Source organism: Poecilia reticulata, chromosome 1 (genome assembly GCF_904066995.2).
Source record: "Poecilia reticulata chromosome 1, P_reticulata-male-v2, whole genome shotgun sequence".
NCBI lineage: Eukaryota > Metazoa > Chordata > Actinopteri > Cyprinodontiformes > Poeciliidae > Poecilia > Poecilia reticulata.
The window spans coordinates 32,774,835-32,796,938 of record NC_088830.1 but is presented as its reverse complement, the minus strand read 5'-3'; the positions used below and the strand labels follow the sequence as shown (position 1 = coordinate 32,796,938).

Genomic DNA, 22,104 nt, shown 5'->3' with positions numbered 1-22,104 from the left:
AGGTTGTGGAAAACCTGCTGATGGGGATGCTCTCTGACAGGACGGAAAGTCAGAGCACGCCGGAAATTCAGCCACACCGGTTTACGAGACACCAGGATAGTAACGGGAGGAAGACAAAAGGATATTTTCCTCACATTTTATTGGACACCTGAAGGAAGATTTGCTAGATTCTCCAGAAAGGCTGCGGCTCTGCTCTCCTGCCGGAGGGTAATTGCTAAGTGAAGAATGAAATATGAGATGAGGGCCTGGGCTGACACTTGAAAAATTGGTTTGAAGGAGTTGAAAAGACGGGAATTATCTTTCTTTAAAAAAAGGCTTGAAATGTCAATATCTACACTTACTGTCAGAAAAACTGTTAAACACCCAGAAGATCAGTCTGATTTGGATTTAATTGGTGAACATGCAGACCTGCAATGACCCTTCAATGTGCAATGTCAAATGATTTTTCACCACCATGTCTGGCTGTGTATTCTGAAAGCGAATGTGTTCCGACATGCAAGTTTGCTGCTTTTTAATAATAAAAATATTTGATTGCATCCTGTACTCTCACACTGAGACAATGCAGTTTATTTCTTTCATCCAAAGACGACAAAGCAAAGAAAAATCTCAAGTCGGTGGAGCACAGAGCTCTTCTTGGCTGATCAGCTTTCATGATAAGCCGTTCCTTTAATGTAAAATCTCCTTCTTTTTGCTGTTTCCCCCCTGCTGCCTCTTCAAGAACCAAGTCAGCCAACCTCGTCTGCACCAATCTCGTCTGAAGAAACAGTGAGACAGCTTCGAATTAAAGAGAAACAAAGCGAAAAATGGCTGGTGGTTACCCACGGCTCTGTCCAAGAGGGAACATGCTCCTAAATTACAACAAGGACATTATTTTCTCATGAACATGTAGGAGGAACTTTAAGTGAAGCCGTATCAGTCAGTTGGAGTCAATAGTTTTATGAACATGACCTAAATTTATAATTAACAGGTTAAAACAGCAGACAGTTTCAGCAAGAGGAAAAAAAAGCTAAAGGTTTGAATGTAATGCTATGTATTGTTTAATTGACTGTAAAGTGTCTCTGATCCACCTCAACAAATTACTGTTGATGCATTAATAATAAGGTGATTATAATATAAGGCTAAGTTTTTATTTTGACCTGCTGCTATCCAACTTCTTTATGCCGGACTAAATGGCCCAATTCTAATCATTTCTACCCTCAACAATGTTATTTGTCACTTTCATGTGTGGCACTAAATCAGATACATACCAAGTATTTTTGAAAGTGTCAGCAGTCTTGTTAAAAACAAGTCAGACTCATGAGATTTAAATAACTTAGAGGACGTTCTAAGAAGAATGTGCATCTATATCTGCTTGATGTGATTCACATTCAGCTAGAAAGAAACCAGTAAATGCTCATGTTGCTAAAACTGATCACTGAGACCTTCACATCTTCATCATTCAGACCAGTCGCTCTTTTCTAACCCACGAAATAAAACAAGATCATAACTTGACATAAATAAAAAGTCAAATATACTAAGATACAAACAACAGAACCATCTGTTGGTTCTGAGGTTCTACTTTATAACCACTGCTCAACAGGGGAAAACACTGGACTGTATCTGGGTTTATTTTTCAGTGAGAAAAATTATAATCAAAATCTACACCTGAAAGAAAATAGTTTGAACTTTATCTCATGTGTCATTAACAGACCTGGAGCCCATTAATGATCCACTGAAAAACAAAATGGTGTCTGACCTTCTGATTTACTGATGGGGTTCATTAATATACACATTTAATTACATTTCTTCTAACTTTTTATAGATTTTTGTTTGTAGTTTGTCATCAGCGCCGCCGACGGAGCAGCAAGAAAACATCATACACAATTATTTCACTAAAACTGATCTTTATGAGGAAATACTTATGTTGTTGGGACTATTTTACACGTCTGCCACTTCCTTTCTACTGAGAAACATGAAAGTGTGTTCAGGAAATGTGACATCGATTCAAACAGCTCATTGAACTGGGGTAAAAACCATCCACATTTCTGAAACTAAACCTTAGCACAATGACCACCTCGTCTGCCAGACCAGCGATGAGAATTAAAAAAAAGGTTTTTTAACAAAATTAAGAGGGTGTTCTTACTTTTAATTGTAACACAGAATCATAAATGTTGGCAGAAAGGGGTTAAACTGTGAAGAGAAACACAAACAGTAAGAGCCAGGGATGACTTCTCAGGTTAAACATCCTGAAGATAAATCAGATCAATGCAAACAAAGATTTTTCACATGAAAACAGAGACAGGCTCATCCAGGATAAACAGCATCAAAGCCATCAGCAAATCAACAGTCAGAATTCAAATGACTTTATCTGCATTAGCATGAAAACGTTTGCAGGAGCAGCAATCTATAACAGTATCAGAGGACTGAGGTTGTTTTTAATCCAGCACAAGCATCAAAGAGATTAAGACTTAAGGACAAGATTAATGGAAAAACATCAAGGTCCATGTTCTATTTACATTTAGGAAAAAATAAAGTTGATTAAATGCTGCAGCAGCTTCTGTTTTGCACGCTTTGTTAGCCTTGTCAGAAAGTTTTGCATTAAACTTGGATTTCACAGGAACAAATTGAGTCCCTGGCTCACATAAAGGTGTGTCTAATAAAAGCAGTCCATGTGTTGAATGGATTAATCCAGTAAAGTGTCCAGAGCTTTTATTTATGCTTTTGAAAAGCTTTCAGACATTGATTATGTGTGCAGTCGGAATTATGTGTTCAGAAAGAAATGACTGTTTACGAGGTTTCAGGTCTGTTGATTGAACATCAGCAATTTAAAGGTCATGGAAGCGTCAGGTCTTCACACATCTTCCTGCACATCAGCTCTCTGAGTGATGCAGAGGTGATGAAGGACGCTTCGCAGTGGTCTCTGGTCCCGAGGTCAGCCTTGCTGCTGGTTTTATGTCAGCCTTGCTGCTGGTTTAATGTCCTGAGAGCCTCAGCAGATAACAGCAGAGCTGCAGTTTATCAGTAGCCCAGGGCTCCAGCAGCATGCTCAGGTTAAAGGATTGCTCCTGGCTTCCTCTGGTCCAGGTTCTGAGTGGACCCTGACCGGGCCTGAAGCACGCTGGGGTAAAGCTGAAGGGCAGACATACATTTAGTGCACCAGGAAAGTTAAGATCATAGAGGAGAGTGTGGTGAAAGAAACGGTGTAGCTTTGGATCCATCACCAAGTACAGAACTGTCTGTTATCCCAACTTGGAACATTTCTACAACTTCATCTCTTTCAGAGTAACAAATCCTAAGTTCCTCCAGGGTTCGAGATCCATCTCCTCAGTTTTACCCCAACCACCTCCACCTCCAAACTGAGGAGTTTAACCCTAACCACAAATAACCAGTTGACTGGTTCTCTGTCCTCCAGTATTTTCTAGATCCGTCATCCAGTCAAATCCCGTGTTGCTCCACTGCAGTGATCATTTACTCCCTCTTGGTGAAACCAGTTCACAGTAGCAGTGAGTGCATGCCATCGAAACCCATACTTAGTTTCACTACTTTTAGTTTTCAGTGTGTAGAGTTCAGTTCTCTGCATGTCCTTGGGTGAAACAATCCCCAGTAAACTCACTCTCTCATCCAGATGGTCCAAGTGTCAAGAATTTCTGCTAGCCAAGGTCCCAGTCTCCAGGCAGAAATCCCAGCCCTGTTCTTACTTACACATTCATATTATCTATTTCATTAAGAACTGTTTAACCATTACTGGGTTGCGGTTTCTGTTTTACACACAAAGCACAATGAACAGGTTGCTCCAACAATTTGGTTCATTTGCCAGTGCAGTGTGAAAGCAGTTTTGGTCTAACTGAACTCAGACTGTCAGGTGTAAAACCACCTCCCCCTTTGTGCTGGTGCTGCACCAAGAACCACTGAAGGAAACAGCATGAAAACCTCTGAAACAAACAACAATGGAGTGGAGATTTTAGCAGCTGTAAGATTTTTCTTTTGTCTTTGGTAAAAGAGCATTAGTCATGTCTCCCGCTAGTTTTAGTTGTATTTACCCAGCATGCCCTGCGATGTAGCCCCCTTCCTGCTTTTGGAGCGGTCTCCGGTCCCCTTGGTATTCACATTAACATTCAAATTACACCAGAGTTCACTTTAACTGTACAGAGACTGAGGTTTGTAGGAGGACCAGAGTTGTTTTTGTATTTTTGGTCCACATCAGAGATTGATTGCACATTCACACCTCCCCAAACAAACTAGAATTGAATTAAAGCAGACTAAGCAGGGCTGGTGGGAATGCACTGAGTTCATTACAGGATCAGTCTCAAGTGTCTTTGTGATCTTCCAGTCCCACATCCTGAGATCCACAAGTTTCCAGAGACTTTTCCCTGCATGCAGCAAGCTTCAGTTCAGACTTCTGCTTCGTTGTCAGGCCGTTCCTCTGAATTTAACACAGTTAGCTAAACACAGAAAAATAATACTTGATGCAATTTCTTATAAAAGTAGATAAATAAGGCCCCATGTTTTGGGGGGCGTTAGCCTTAAAGTCCATTGTATCTCTGGTTTTGTAACTTCCCTATTAAGTTCAGCTGGGCCTGTGAAATGTTGTGAACTGAAACCTGCAGAACTTGAGTCTTTGTTGAAGCTCTTTTACTGAGGAAAACTTTCTTAACCACTCAAATTGAGAGTTTAAAAAAAAACACATTAAAAGCCAAAACTTTTACTTCACAGGTCAATGATGGCGCTGCAAGGAGTCTCAGTCCTAGGTGGGCTTTTCCTTTAATCCATGAGAAGCACAGGAGGTCTTGTTATTTATCATTTATCATACTGATTGCAGGTCTACCAGAAAGCTGTTTCAACATTAACTGTGGGTTAAAACTGCAGGAAGCTCAGAGTGTTCAGGTGGAGTCGCTGCAGCGCCTCTACCTGAACCATCAACCCAAACTACCCCATGATGACTCCAGTATTTTCATGCTGTGTGTCGGTAAGATCAGATACCGCAGCACACTCACTGAAAGTTACCATGACTTGGCTCTTAAATGCTATTTTTGTCTCGTAAAAAGGAAGAGACATACAAACAAACCAACTGGAGTTAATTAAAAAAATGACTTGTATTCAAGCTCATGTGGATTGAACATTTCACATGGTACTAGGGCTGAACCGATTCCTCGAGTGATTCGAGTACCTCGATTATTAAAATTCCTCGAGGAAAATTGACCTGCCTCGAAGCTTCGTTAATTTATGTTTTATCATTTAGCGCACCGTGTTTCAGCCGGAACATTATTTGCGTTGCGCGGAGCTCTGACTTCCGCCTCTGAGTTGTTGACGGAAGCTACGTGTTAGCGGCATAACGTCCAATCTTCAAGTTTGGCCCGCAGGGATTTTACTGATTGGTGATAATTCCGGGTGTCCATCGTTTTTGTGGGACCAATAAACATCCTTAAAATGACCGGCGCGATGCCGGGAGTTCGGCAGCCTTTCTGCTCCGGAGCTGCTGGTTGAACGGTGGGAAGAAGCTGAGGAGGATTTATACAGGTGAGCGGAGAGACTGAACACGGCGGGCGGCTGAAGGTTGATGCTTACAGGGTAAGAGCAGCTTTACGGACAAACCGCACAATAAACTTATATCATCCCGGTCTGAACAAACGGGAGGCGGAACATGGCTGGTAGATGAGTTTCTGAACGGAGGAGCCGTAAATATCCCGTGTTGCTCCCCCGGTCTACAAAAAAGTAACTGGTAGGGAAGCTCAAATGTGGAAAAAATAGACTGATGTTGATATCCGATAGTAACACTGGTGTTATGGAAGATTTACCAATATTTTATTTCATAATTGTTTTTATCCGATTACTCGATTAATCGTAAGAAAAATCTATAGATTACTAGATTACTAAAATAATCGTTTACAATAGGCCTACATGGTACACACTTTGGGTAAAAGTGTAAAAACAGAAAGGCGTCTCACTCACCCACCCATCTGGACGGTGAAGTAAATCTGCAACAGTTGGTTTGTGTTTGGGGTATTAAGTTTGGTCATTTGGTCATTCAGCTTAGACTAAAACAACACAAAGTGACCATGTTGGCTCATTAACTGCAAGGTCATCTGCTGGAGCGTCAGACTGGTCTGGGAATAAATGTTTGCATTCTTGTTAAACTTCAGTTTTCATAAAACAGAATTTTTCTCTTAAGGATGGAGGCAAAATCAACCATCTGTCTGATTATACAAGCCCAGTAAAGTCGGGTAAAATAGGCTTTTTATTGTAGCCATTTCTGCTCTGCTACATGACTCAGTCATTTACCTTTAAAAACCTAAACCCCAGCTGTTAACATTAATGCTTTATCCTGTGGAGGTCACATAATATGTGATTGTTGCTCCAAACAAGTTTTTTTATTTCCTGAGGCTGAGCTGATTAATCATTTTATATAAATAAAATCATCTGAACCATTGAATTTTGGAAGTCTTAAGATTGTCCCAACATATTTCTATCTTACTGTTAGAATGTTATCAGAAATCAGACTATTGTTCTCCTTTGTGATTGGATGTTAGTAGTCATGTGACTCTGCTGCACACATAAGAACCAGCTACAGTGACTGATGGTACAAAAGTATTTTTGTATCACTTTTTGTACAAATAAATGCATTAAAATGGATTAAAATCTATATTTTTCAAAATGACTGAGTTGCATATTAATGAAGAATTATCCTCCAGAGATCCTTATTTATGCTCAATGTTAACATGTAGAGAATAAACTGGCTGACAAGAATCAGATCATGCGTCCAATAAGATTATACCACTGGGACATAATTTCTTTCTTAAGCAGACTAATTATGGGCATAAGTGATGGGTGAGTGTTACCAGGCGGTTACTGGAGCACCTGACGGAGGATTCCTTGCAGATGAATTAGGTTCCAGCAGTCAATGTAATTTGATAGAAATTATTGATCTTCAGAGATCTGTTTATGTGAAAATAGATGACAAAACTACAGGCATCAGTTGTACATGGACCGTGCCCGGGCCAGGGGGCACCCGCACCCCAGCCCCCACCCCCCTCATAGCTCCGCACCTGCCTCAACAGTAAAAACCTCTCTTTCACCATAACAAGGTCATCTTTGTCCCTTTCCATTGTTCTACATAACAGCATTAAGGTTGCATCACAAGTGAATCTCTTCATATTCCTTTCCTAAACAGAGAACTGGATTTTTAAATGTCACTTGATATTTGCTAATGTGGCTTATACTTGAAAAACCATCCGTGTGTAAATGATAATGCATGTGATTAAGTCTGAACAGCTGTAAATGATTTGACTCTGCTTTGAATTCTAATGATATCGATGTTTGTCACAGAACCAGCTTCTTATGTTTCTGCCTGCAGGGAGAGAAAATGCTGCATTATTTCGGCTTGGATTAAACAAACACTTTGTTTCTCTCTGTCTGTGTGACTTTTATCTATATGCTGGATGATGTTTTCTTTTGCTTCATTATATATCAAGACATTAAGTGTAGATGAGATAATCACCAAAAGAGGACAAGCAGTATTATCTTATGATAACAACAGGTAGAAAAAGAGATAGTTATGCCAGTGTTGATAAGATAATTTAGGGTTAATGTTCATTTGTCCCAAAACAGTCTCTTTGATTAATCCAGTCTTGTTTCTGTTTTACTTTAGACCTTTCTTATTCATTCCACTTCGATATGTTTAAATATTTCTTGTGTATTTCTTTGTTACTCTAGTCTAGCCGTTTCTTATGTCTAGTCATTTTTTAGTGTCAGACTTGTTTCCTTTGCACCCTGTGTCACTTTCTTTCTCTCTTCAGTCTGCCTGCTGCTCTCTCCAATCACACTGCAAACCAGTAACTAACCAGCCCAGGTTCTTTGTTCCAGTATTCACTCTCCCAGTACTTATGCACTTATTCTCCTCTCACTTCTGGCTAGTTCCTGCTATTTAAACCCGTTACTTCCCTGTTTCTCTCTGCTGGCTTTTTGTTCTACTCTGGCTCCTCACGTTCTTTGCCATTTTTGTATTTTGCTCTTCAGTTTTATTAAAACTTCAAATCTATTCACCATCTCTGCCTCACTGCATTCGGGTCTTAAATCAACACAACCTAACAGGCACTGGGGTGGGAACCAAAGAAGACGACATGTTTGCTTGCGAGTCTGTGGTAATACGACGTGTTGCTATGGATTCAGGTTTGTGTGTCTAAGATGCATTAAAGTTGGGGTTGTGACTGGACTGTGCAACACTTAACTCCCCGCTCTGCATGGAGCTTCACCAGTCCCACTGTACCACACCTTACTGATGTGTGGTGTTGTACACGTTAAGGAGGATGGGATACATAAAAAACAGAGTTATTTTAATTTACAATGAAACATCTCGATTCACATTTTGTTTTTTTCTTCCTCCGCATCGCGTCCTCCAGCCTCCCTTCTACTTAGTTGTTGGCATTCTAGAAATTCTAACTCCCAAAACCAAGATGAAAAAGTGTCTGGTTTTATCCCAAATTATTAGTATGCATAAAAATGAAAAAGATCTGGAATTTTTGTAATCAAAATTTTGGAGTGGGTGGAGAGAAAAATCCAGATATTTCAATCAGGGAAGAGGGCCGACACTCGATCCAAACTAACCTAATTAATTTCCTTTTACTGTGCTGCTCGTCGAGCACGTTTTGATTAGCTTTTTAATGTGTTTTGTTTTGTCAACTGCTAATGAGTTGAACTGCGTGGCTTAGGGCCCGCTGTCCTCATGGGGAATCGCAGCCTCTCACAGAGCCCCAGCCCCGGCGGAGCTCTGCCACTCACTAATTATTTCATGCTGCTGCTGCCTGAGCTTCTTTTGATGGAAATCATATTTATTCCTTCCACATTTTCTCTCTCAGTGGTGGCGGGTTTCTCTCACCCGCCTTAGATAAATGAATGATGGATGTATACAGTAAGCACTGAACTTCCATTCACATGCTTTCTGCTAATGCAGCCGACGGCGCAGTGTCACTCCATTTGGACTGAAACTAATTTTACTGGTTGGTGGCACTTTTCTATGATGTGCTCAGTCGGACACATCATAATTACTTTTTCATAATCATAGCCTGCTGTTTGACAGCCGCAACATGATAAACATAAAAATATATTTTTTTAAAAGTCAAAGAGGAAATGCAAAATAAGCCCTCCAAAAGACTGGTTCCTGCGCCCTGTGGCGTTGAGTCAGCCAGCCATGAACATCAGCACTCCGCCCCGACAAACCCATCTGTTCAGACCTTCAGAACCGGGAACCAGCACTGGCTCCAGTCAGCAGGGAACGTTTGGGCCAACGCCCTTCAGTCTGGCTATGAGACCCCTTTGGTTGCAGTAACGCACAAACACACACACACACACACACGCACACACCCACGCACACACACACGCACGCACACACACACACACACACACGCGCAAACACGCAGGCTCAAGGAAAAAAGGTTCATGAAGAGGACAGTGTAAGTTCAGTGGTGTTCATGGGTAAACAAGCAAAACATTTTTGTTAAGGTAGTAAAATAAAGGCAACAATCTTGATTACATGCTGAACATCTAGAAATATTCTGGGTTTCCCTAAACAGAAACACTTTAAACTGCTCTCACTAATGAATTGCGCATACTGTACTGCTGATAACTGGAATAATTTGGAATGTGTGTGAGATTGAATTGATTTTTGTAAAGTGCCTCCAGATGGCATTTAACAAACTGAACTGAAAGAGAGACACTCATGCTAAGGCTGATTTCTGTCTCGATTGTTTAATTTGAAGTTACCAAACCAAAATATCTACCTACCTGGCATCTATGTTCTATACATTATGAGTTCTTGCATGGCTGTGTGGTTCTGGTTCTCGTCTCCAGGGAACAATTGGCAGGACATGGGGGACACTGGACAGTTTGCCAGGACAACACAGAGACACAAAGGACAAAGAAGCCAATCCTGAACACCAAACAGCTGATTTCAGAGAACAGCCTGTAGACTGACTGGAGATTTGGGTCGGGTTTCGTCTGTGAATTAAACCACCACACAACAATAAAGCTACATTCAAATGACCAGAGTTGTTTAAGAAATTTCTGAATAAGATTGTGCAAACATATTTTAATAAAACACATTAAGATCACCTTGAAATTTGTTCCCAATGCAAGTTGAACTCCAACAGCTCTGGTCTGTTGTGGTCAGGAAAGACCTGAGCCTAAAAGCAAAGTTTCTCCATTTGCCAGTCTGTCTGCGTTCTGACCCTTCCTTGTGGTCGTTAGATGCGGATCGAACCTGACAAAGTGAGCTTCCTCAGTAGGTGACTGATCTCAGCCTTAAGAGAAATGTCACCTAGAGCCTGAAATACAGGCATTTTCCTGGGGAAGACTCCTGACCTGGGGAGAGCTGGCCACCGTTGTCCAGTTGAGAACCATGTACAAGAAATCTAATTTTGCTTCTATCTTTTAATCACCCATTTTTTTCTCCTCACTATACATAATCACTATTACAAATTGTGGTCAATTTCAAACAGGTTTTATTGCATATGGATGGAAACTGGCCAGTGCATAATGTGTTCTCTGGTCTCATGAACACAAACACTGAATCTGTTTTGAGCACCATTGCTGTAATCACTCACAAGAGAACCGAGGGTCATTAACGTGCTGCTGAGAAATAACTCCTAACAAGAGCTCCATTTCCTCCAGCCTGAGGAATGTTTGCAGGGCCATTATAGCTTCCACTCAGCCCAAATACCTCCAGGATTGGACTGCCATCAGCATGTTCTGCACATCGTCTTTCCATCCTGTGATAATGAGATATTGACGACCTGAATACAGTTCATCTACACCAGTTTGAGCTGCACTGAGGTAGACTCCAGACTTTGTTTTGTAGTCTCAGTCTGGTGTTTGTTCTGGTTAATGTGAACATGTGTCCAGGTCTCGTGCCGGTTTTCCTAGAAGTTGACTGATTCATGAAACAGTTCTCATTCATCATTGATCTGCTCCAGCCTGGAGATCCCTACACAGATCTCTGTATCTGTTTCTGTTATTAAAATTCAGCCGGTTATAACATTCACATTGATTCTGGAGGGGTTAGAGGTCAATTTTATCATTTAGGAAATCTGGGAGTTGACTCTTGTGAATTAATATTTTGGATTATTTTAGTCCACAGCTGATCCTCATGGCGCACTGCCCTGCATGTTCCAGATGTCTCTCCGCTTTAATGCTCCTGGTTCAGGAGATTGCAGTTCAGTAAAGACCTGTTAATCAGCCATCAGCTGAAATCAGCTGGGCTGAAACAAGGAAATGCTAGATTATCTTTATTTACTATTTTTATTAAAAAAGGCATGAGAAAAACTCAGATTGTGCAGATCCTCCGCATAACCATAAAACAACTCAGATCCCAGTAAAGTTTGAGTTCATTCCTGGAATTCTGGTATTTCTCTTGTATTCCAAGTACAGAATGAACTTTATCACGCTGTGAAGCACAAAATAAATGATCTTGATGGTTTAATGGTGGCAAGCATGTTGCCAGGAAGTCCTATAAAACCCTAACTCCTCCAAGTGGTGCAGAGACAAATGTGGTTCAGTTTGTTCCCTCTGCTGTTGTTAGTGACCTATAGGTGAGACCTGGGAGATCTATGGTCCCCGTCATACAAGGAGCAGCAACATTTTACATTTTTTTAGTTTAAAATTGTTGCACTGGTTGATTCACTGGTAATAATGTATATAAGACAGTATTTCTTCACCTGCTTTTCTTTACACAAAGTTAAAAGAAACAGTAAATGGCCACCAGTCTAAATTTGAATCGTCTTTCTTTTACTATTTAGTATTTACCCAGCAGCTCCGACCCCAGTCAGGTACAAGTCAAAAGAGCAGCACCAGGCTGGTTTAGATGTTAATAATTAATTATTATTATTAATATTATTAAGGCTTGGATGATATGTGTTATTCAATTTCCCTTTGGGATAAATAAAGTTGCTTTTTTTTTATTAAATCGAAAATTAATGATTCATTTGACCCGGAGTTGTATACAACTCTGGGTCAGGGGGGTCGTCCTGCCTCAAGTGGAGGAGTTTATGTATCTGGGGATCTTGTTCACGAATGAGGGAAGAAGGGAACGGGAGATCGACAGGCGGATTGGGGCAGCGTCTGCCGTGAAGCGGGCGCTGTACCGGTCCGTCGTGGTGAAGAGAGAGCTGAGCCAAAAAGCGAAGCTCTTGATTTACCGGTCGATCTACGTTCCCACCCTCATCTATGGTTATGAGCTTTGGGTCATGACCGAAAGAACGAGATCACGGGTACAAGCGGCCGAAATGGGTTTCCTCCGCAGGGTGGCTGGGCTCTCCCTTAGAGATAGGGTGAGAAGCTCGGTCATCCGGGAGGGACTCAGAGTAGAGCCGCTGCTCCTCCACGTCGAGAGGAGCCAGTTGAGGTGGCTCGGGCATCTGGTAAGGATGCCTCCTGGACGCCTCCCTGGTGAGGTGTTCCGGGCACGTCCCACCGGGAGGAGGCCTCGGGGAAGACCCAGGACACGCTGGAGGGATTACGTCTCTCGGCTGGCCTGGGAACGCCTTGGGATTCCCCCGGAGGAGCTGGAAGAAGTGGCTGGGGAGAGGGAAGTCTGGGCCTCCCTTCTGAAGCTGCTGCCCCCGCGACCCGACCCCGGATAAGAGGAAGAAAATGAATGAATGAATGAATGAATGAATGGATGGATGGATGGATGGATGGATGGATGGATGGATGGATGGATGGATGGATGGATGGATGGATGGATGGATGGATGGATGGATGGATGGATGGATGGATGGATGGATGGATGGATGGATGGATGGATGGATGGATGGATGGATGGATGGATGGATGGATGGATGGATGGATGGATGGATGGATGGATGGATGGATGGATGGATGGATGGATGATGGATGGATGGATGGATGGATGGATGGATGGATGGATGGATGGATGGATGGATGGATGGATGGATGGATGGATGGATGGATGGAGGGATGGATGGATGGATGGATGGATGGATGGATGGATGGATGGATGGATGGATGGATGGATGGATGGATGGATGGATGGATGGATGGATGGATGGATGGATGGATGGATGGATGGATGGATGGATGGATGGATGGATGGATGGATGGATGGATGGATGGATGGATGGATGGATGGATGGATGGATGGATGGATGGATGGATGGATGGATGGATGGATGATGGATGGATGGATGGATGGATGGATGGATGGATGGATGGATGGATGGATGGATGGATGGATGGATGGATGGATGGATGGATGGATGGATGGATGGATGGATGGATGGATGGATGGATGGATGGATGGATGGATGGATGGATGGATGGATGGATGGATGGATGGATGGATGGATGGATTTGTTTTTCTGTCCCCAACAGGGTTCAATAATTGTATACAACTTCACCAGGTATTGCATAAAACGCGACACTGTATTGACCTTTTACTGCTCGGCCATTGCATGCATCAGGAGATCGATCTATTAGGTTGCATCAGGACAGGACACGCTGCCATTCATTAATTACTGAGTGAAAACGCAGTGGAAAAAATATGGCAAAGTTGCAGCACTTGTCAGGCGAAGAGGCTTCAGGAAAGAAAATGAAGGCTCAAGCTTTAGTCTTCTTTCTAAACTCTGACATCAAACAAAAGGTAAGACTGAAGGGAATCAAAAGGAGGCTTTGATTTAGACGGAATCAGAACTCCTCTGTGATATACCATTTGTCATATAAAAGCTTTTCACAGTCGAACCTTTCTGTGTCGGGGGCTGATGTCGAGTGTTGAAACTAGCAGCATCAATCGGTGAAGCCCATTTGCTCTGGAACAAAGCTTTAATGGGGATGAGGCAAACAAACATTAGCAGTTAATGAGCTTGGCAGGGCAATAAAAATGACCTGAACGACTCAGGATTTTATTCCGTAAAGTAACATCTTCACAGACTTGTATGAAGATTCTATTTTTTTTGTTGAGTTTCAGTTCTGGAGAATATTCGGTAAATTAGAGATTTTTGACGGATTTAGAAAGTTGTTCTCTTTATTTCAGCCTCTTAAGCTCAAGGGATAACCTTCAAAAGACATTTATCAGTTTATCAGCAGGAAAAATAGATTTTTACATGTAGTAAAAATCTAATCTTCAATGCAGACAGCTGTGAAGATGAAATAATCGCTGAAACATAAATCTATTTTGAATTTTGGAGACTAGATGAATGCAAAAGCTCCAGAGATGTTTTAACACTAAAGACCAGTTAAACAACAGGGCCATAAAAAGCAGCTGAACCACCACAGATTTCTTCTGCTTTTGCTCTACAGTTAAATATAGAAGCACCAAATTGCTGCTTTGTGCTCGATTAGCAGCGGTTCTTTCTGTATCAGCCTACTGTACAGTCTCTACGTAGTTTCTGCTTTTAGGACAAGAAAAGAAAAACTTTACTTTTCTTTAAAGATGTTGTTAAGAGGTGGTGGACATCAATAACTTAAAGCTAAAAGCTTTAGGGTTAGTGCAACTAACTCCAATCATAAACATTAGTTCTGATAATGTTGCTATAATGTAATTAGCAGAAGCTAATGCTAATGCGCTAAACCAAATTTAAATTGTATCTACGTTGAAAGACTACAACCTTCAAGCACCAATTAAATGTTTAAATTATTTAAATGTTGTATAATGCTCTCAGATATTGTACTAAATGGTTCTCTATTGTGCTTCATTTTATTCCTGTACATTTCTTGTTTTAAATAAAGTTATTGGGGAAAAAAGGCGAGACTGCACCAGGAGAGAAAGGATGTCTATTCTCTAGATCTATTTGTCCATCTAGTGGTGGCAGTAATGCACTGAAATCAGTCTGAAAACAGCCATTAAGTCAAAAGAAGAAGAGAGGAAAAGGAACTGATGCATAAACAGTCTACACTCACGTCAAAAGAGCATGAATATAAAAGTCTAACTACTTGAAGAATAGTTAATATCTAAACCTTTAACAGCATGTTTACAAAAAAACACTTGAAATAGCTCTTTAGAAATCATACAGAGAAAACTAAGTTAAGGGCAGATAAAGATTCACTGAATATTTTCAAAATTAGCACAAGTGCTAAACGTATCAAGGCAATAAGTATATTAGTGGAAGGGAACTCACTACTGTTGTTGAGGATGTAGAATCAGCTCCTGCCTGGGAAGCGGAGAGAAGACGGCGTTACATGGAGTGGACTCGGACAAAATGAAGGACACTTTGAGAAAGTTTGGGTCCCTGGGAAGTAAACACAGAAAAATGAGGGCAGTTTAAATTTTTGCACAATAATAATCCACTGTTTTGTTCTGGTTTGCTCACTGGAATCTGTGTATCAGTGATTTTAAACGTTAACCTGCTTATTCAGGTGATTAGTAAATAATCCAAATTTTCTTCATTAAACAGATCAAAGTTTCAAAGTTTTTATTCTGTAAAGCTTGTTCCTTGATTTGTTTTGAGTTTAGGAAAAATTAATGGTTGACAGGAAATGCAGAAACAATAACAGTTTTGTAAAACTTTTGTTTTCTACTGGATTCTGTTCAAAGCAGTTCAGGCCATAAAAAGTCCAGACAAACTAAATCAGCCAGTAAACGTGCTCTGCCAGGTCAGTGCAGTGCATTCACTGAACCTTTAATAATTACAGTATTTTTAACAAACAGTTGCAGGTTGATGGAGCTGGAGCTCCTGACCTGAAGCACCACAGGCATCGTGTTGCTGTTTCGTGATGGACTGACCACATAATTGCTTAAATAAGCAGACACACAGACATGAGCTCCTAATAAAGAGCTTGTTGTGTCTGCTGATGCTCATCCTCCATGCGTGTGCACCGTCAGCCACGTCCATCAGCCCACACCTGACATTCCTACAACCGAGTTTTTAAAAGGCCTCCTTTTTATTTTTGCTGCTACTGTCAGATTTCTGCCATGTTGACAGCGCTGGAGGGGAAGAGCAGCTTCAGGCCGAGGAGTGTTGACAGCCTTGGTGTGAGCCTAACTGCTCCCGCCGCTGTTGGTGGGCTTACAGGTGGGAGGTAAAGGCTGCTGTTAGGAGCTCAGGCCTATTTCAATTTGAATGAGATCAATGGAGCTCGAACGCAGACTCTTCTCTGTTTTTTAATGCCTGTACTTCAGTCCAGCACCAAGCAAGATAAGAAAGCACACTCTCCCAAGCTTTGACAATCAAATTAGATTTCTGGGATGTATCACACCGCTCCCCGGGCATAGGTCTGCTAATCCAATCATGGAGTGCAAAGACTCTCTCCCCACTCCAAGATAACATGCACAAAATGAAATGTTTTATATGAGCCGGATGTCTGAATGAAGCAATCACACAAAGACTCCCGGATCCTGTTTGCTACAATCACTTCCCAGTTACACCATCTTTTTTTTACAACTTTTCCTTTTCAATTGTGTCCAGGCAATAGTTTTTATTCATTATGGTGTTAAAAAAATCAAGGAATATGTAAAACATGAAAGAAATTGTGGACAAGGCTGCTGAGAACTTGGCCAAAAGTTACTGAGAAGCAATGTCGTTACATTTGGAGAAAAAAACTTCTGCAGTGTTAGAGAGGAGCGGATAGACAGGCGAAGAGAAGCAACGAGGATTACAAATAATAAACACCACTTCTTAAGATGCGGTTAACTCAGAGTCCACTAAAGGTTTTTGAGAAAGTATTAGTTTAACGGTGTGCACACATTAATGTACATCTCAATAAATTTTAATTTGTGTTCCAATGAGTGTGTCAGATTACAAGTCACGACCTTTATGCAGGTATCAAACATACTTTTCATTAAACTCACATTTCTGTTTTAAGATTAGTTTTCATTGGTTTGATGTAATATTAGAATATCTTAAATATTGTGTTTTCATTAACTGTCAACAAAAAATCATATTAACAATAAGGGTTTGCAAACATCAGTTCACTATATTAATGGGCATTTAAAACATATTCTACTTTATCTAGATCTATCTAGTATTCCAGCTTCATTATTCATATTTAACTCACAAAATATAAAATGTTCAGGATATATTTTACATTAAAGGTATTATGGATTATGTTCATGCATTTGGCAGAAGCTTTTAACCAAGGCGACTTACACATGCGGACATAACGATACAGTTAAAAGCCAATACCTTTTTTGGGTGATAAAATCTGACATTTTCACTGGGACTTTTGAGAGCCACTGCAGTGAATGGAAGCAGCTGAAAGTCTCTCTTCCTACCCATAATCAGCCTGAGTTTGAGATGTTTTAGCTAAACTGAAGCAGCTGTCTTTCTTACTCTGAGGAATCTATCCCACCTTCTAAAAGAGGTCAGCTCAAACTCATGAGACACCACCGTCTCTCCACTCACCCGCTGCGTGCACACAGACTTGGTAGATATTTTACACTGGATGCCCTTCCTGATTCAACCCCCCTGGAGTAAGAAGGTGAAGGTAAAATACTGATAACACTGTAAACACACTCCCTCTCATTTGGCTCACACACAGGAAAAAATAATTATCTATTGCACCTAATTACTGCTTTTACTTAAAAAAAAATAGAAAAATTTCACGCACATTTCCTGCATGTCTAGGCATCAATCCACCATTTTCCCATAAGGTCTTTCAAGAAATGGGTTTCTGGTTCTACAATCTGACATTTAAGGTTTAACCAAAGAGACCAACTCTTCTGAATCCCAAGAAAATCAATTTTTGATATTTTCTCAGGTTCATGGAGCTGAATAAGGTTCTTAGCGCGTATTTTTCTTTTTAATTCAAAGGAGATCAATAAGAAGCGCAATGAAACACTTGTCCAGCAGCTTTGACAAAACAAAAGGACTTCAGAAGTGGTCTGACTTCTCGCCGTGCAGCTGACCACCCCGTGCAATAAAGAAGCAGGAATTAATTCTGCTAAGAGATGATTGATTAACGGACGAACACTGGATTAAAATCAATAGCTGCACTGCAGTGCTCAAGTTGAATTTTATTGTTTTAACTATGTTCACTGCCCCCCAGCTACAGTTTGGGATTGATTTATTGAGCAGCCTTTTGTGCACTGAAGGCAGATTTTTAAGCAAAGGAAATATTCATGAACGTTTCTCAGGCGGCTCGTCTGAGGTAAAGAAACAATAAGAAAACTACTACTATGATGCTGGTTGCTGAGTCCTGCGCGGCGCTTTATGACAGCATCCGTTGTGGCAGCTCAGAGTTGGAGGAGATGTTTTTCACCACCCTCAGCACGGCATCGCTTTAATGGCCAACATGGGAATACCGCCAGCTGGTTTAAAAGTTCAGACTGAAATACGGAGTTGTAATTTTTTTTTTTCTCTTTAACTTGAGTCAAAAGTGACACTTTAAAAACAAGTAGAAGTTTGCATGATAATGTGGCGTGACATAAGCAGGAGGCAGAATGTGAGGAGCAGACAGAGTTAAGAATCAAAGGGAAAGTTTGGCAGGAAGCGGAGGAGAACGTCGACTTTTGATACCACATCTGGAGAAGTGAAGCGAAACAGGAGAAAAATACAGCACTGAGATGGTATTACTAACAAAAAAAGAGAAGCTCTGCTCAGGTAGCGCCGCGGTAAAAATAGGGGGGTGGGGGGGAGAAAACACACTTTGAGGTTTTTTCCTCCCCTGAAAGCTGCAGAGATGAGTGCAGCATCGGAAGAAGTTCATTGTATTGTTTTTCTTTTATTGCGCCACACAATGACACAGAGGATAAAACTGATGAAGCACAGTAACACTGGTCCTGTATGTAATTAGTGCGTATTGACAGCTGTACAGCGGCCATTAGAAGCTGCAGAGCAGCTCTGTGTCACCAGGAATTAATGCTCCGGGCTGTAAAGCTGCCTGTTACTGCCGCGCTTTACTACAAAGCCTCACTGCCGGCGGCTGCCTGGCCGAGCGACGCTTCAGTGATCTGCTTCCTACATGAAACAATGCCTTCCAGAAACGGATACATACACTCACAGTTAAGCAGCCAGATAGCAGGAGTGGGTGTGTTCAGAGGCAGACCAGTCGAACAGTGGTGTCCTCAGAAAAGGAGAGATAACAGCAACAGCAGCTGTGTTTCCATTGGCCATAGGACGCGCAAATTGAAATTACAATATAAATGCTAAAAGCAGAAAGAACAGGAGCTTCTTAAAGAGACAGAGACCACATTTAAGGCATCAAATTGTGACATTTGAAATCACAATTTTTATAACAACTGAAGGTAACATAGTTACTTGATTGTGCTACAAAATGGCATTATGTGTCTGTAAGTCCATAATACCTTTAATCGTGTGTTACCGGCTGAGGCTAATGTGGTAATTCTGTTCAACATGTAAAGTTGTGATATGGAAAATATAAGACACAGACATTCAACTTCCATCTTACATTTTTCTATGAAAATAAAAATACATAACTTTGCTTTTAACTATTTTAATAGCTTTTACAACTTTTATTGAATATTCCAGCATTTTAGCTTTTAATTGTAGTCATTGTTTTCACAGAATAACAATATTTTATCTCTTTCACAAAAAATAACTACAAAACTGAAAAAGGTGAAATGCTCCTTTAATGCTGTATCTCTTTACTAAGCTTCACATACAGGAAGCCATTACTTGCTCACCAAATGTCATAAAATGATGGGGTTTTTTCAATAACTCATAAAGAAATGTTAATTTTACAAACAACCACACAAATTACCAAAAATAAAGTATTTTATGTGAGAACTGTTTCGAAAAGTGCAAAATACAATAAGTTCAAAGTGAATTCAGAGATCCTTCAGCTGTTTCTCAACTAGCTTAGCACATGCGGAAAGTCCGCTAGCATTAGCATTAATTAGCCTCCAGAAATATACCCCCCTTTCCCCACAATACCAATCACAAACTGCATAAAGTGACTCACAAGTTGACTCTTGATTCAACAACCTCTTCAACTCTTAAAGGACACCAATACATATGCATCAAAATACATTTTTACTGACCTGTGATTCAGAAAAAATCAGACACACATCGAGCCTCCATTAGCATAACAAGCTTTATTCTTCTTCTGTATGCCAAACCTTCTCTATGTCACCAATGCGACAGGCGCCCCTAGTGGTTGTATGTGCAATCGCACCGAATAAGTAAACACTAAAGAAGTTAAAACAGAAAGGAGGATAGAAAAATAAAAATAATGTTGGGGTACCTGTTTTTATACTTATTTTTACCCCTCCTCACACGCGGCTTATTAGCAGGTGCCACCTGTCAGAGAAGACTCTTTTAAATCTGGTGTTGTCCTACAAGCTAAACATCTGCACTGTGAAAGTCAGACAAACTCTACTCTCTGATCATTTGCCTGTATTGTTTACAACTGGGATGTGTAGGAGGAGGGAATGCTATGGATCTTGTAACATATAATGTGTGTCCAGTAACTCACATTTTAACTCTATTCAGGGCGGAGGAGCTCACAGATCTTCTTAATTCTACATGTACTTGATACCTTGAACTCTGCTTATCCACTAAAGACCAAATTCTTGAATCCCCCTTCAGCTCAGACTGAGTGAAAATACTCCCTCTCTGACGTCAGTGGAGACGCACAGAGAGGAGATAGAAATCAGATACTGTTCAAATACCTAAACGTTACTAAAGCATGTAAAATCACTTATTAATCAAGACCAACAGGTTAATACTGCAGCTCATTCGTTAATGTCGCTGAATCCCTGCTCTGTGTGAAAAGTTTCAGAAGTTTTTTATGGATAAAATCTCTGTGGTGAGGCTGACTCTGGTCCTGGTGTCTCACACCCCTCTGGATCCCCTTCATGCTTCTGCTGCCTTGAAAAGTTTGAACCGTTGACACTTTCTCCTTTGAAGCACATTGTTCATCTAATGAGGCTTTCTAACTCACCCATGGACATTATTCCCTCTCGTCTGTTTAAGGACATCTTTCACACTATGGATCCAACCATTGTAAATCTGCTGCCTTTCATCAGGCTGTGCACCAGCAGCCAATCTTGGAAAAAAAAAAAAAGGTATTGACCCAGGAGTGTTTTCTAACTATAGACCATTATCTAAAATACCCATTCTTTCAAAGATTTTAGAGAAAGTATTTTTGATTCCTTCAGTCTATTTGAGAGCCAACAGCATGGATGGAAAGTCTGGTTTCAGATCACAGAGACTGTCTCTAAAAGACCTGACCTTTTAACTGCTGATTCATCAGACTCTGATGTTTTAGCATTTATTGATCTCTCTCAATCATATTTGACTGCCAGGAGCATGTTTTATATTGAGTAGTGGAAAAACTGATCTTCATTTAGGGTCTGTAACTTTTTGAGCTGCAAGGTTTCTCTTAAATCCTATAGAAAATAAAAGTGAAACAACTTTTTGCAGTGCCTGTACAAAACTGTGGTTTTCCTCTCAGTAAAGATGGCTGATACTGCTGAGTCTTTTACATCAACGCTTAAAACTCATTTTCAATGTTTGTCTTCTAATAATACCGGGGCATATTGATCTGAATATCCATACTGTCAATACCAAGTGTAATATGATTAATACTTTTGTTTTGTAGTTTCTTCTGTATATGTTCAGCAAATTATTTTCTCAGAGAGTTTATGCCAGGGCATATGTAGAATTTAAAATGTCAAATACCATGAGCTTACATTTTAATTTCATGTTTGTCATGTTTACACTCAAGTTAAACTATTATCTTCAGAAAGCAGCTGAAAACTGAAACTCAGAAATATGCACCATTGGAAATACATATATGTCAAACCTGCAATATTATTACAGGTTGAATATGACAACAATATTCTGTTAAATACTGAAAGAAAGAAATATTCCCAGTTAGGTTACATGCAGATTGCAGCTGCAGACTCAGTTCTTCTAACAAACAATCCTGTGCAGTAAAAGAAAAAAGGAAATTATTTTATTTATATTCTGATTGTAGTTAGTTAACAAAAACAATTATTTGCCTAAAATCTTTGTCTTGTATTTGATCATAATCATAATCAAATAAGTGGAGTCAGATCACCAAATTATTCAGTGATGATAATATTTCAAGAAGAAAAACACCAGCATCAGACCCAGTATGGCAAACCCTTGACTTCTACTCCACCAGTCTCTGAGACTTTTCTGATGTTGTTTCCTTACTTTTATTCTTCTAAAGTCTTTCTATTTATTGCTGTATTTG

General features: G+C 40.5%; 1 long non-coding RNA gene across 4 annotated transcripts in view; it reads right to left on the bottom strand.

Annotated features, from left to right (window-relative positions):
* LOC108166255 (uncharacterized) overlaps positions 1-20,035 on the bottom strand; it is a 34,397-nt gene extending 14,362 nt beyond the window's left edge. For 2 of the 4 annotated variants that reach the window (XR_014089303.1, XR_014089309.1), the window contains exons 1-2: positions 19,922-20,028; positions 15,102-15,212 (exon numbers count right to left, since the gene is read on the bottom strand). This is a non-coding gene — a long non-coding RNA (uncharacterized LOC108166255). Of the gene's footprint in view, positions 1-15,101; positions 15,213-19,921 lie in introns of all 4 variants that reach the window. The other 2 variants (XR_014089302.1, XR_014089301.1) reach the window with 2 other exon arrangements.
* Between the last annotated feature and the right edge of the window lie 2,069 nt (positions 20,036-22,104).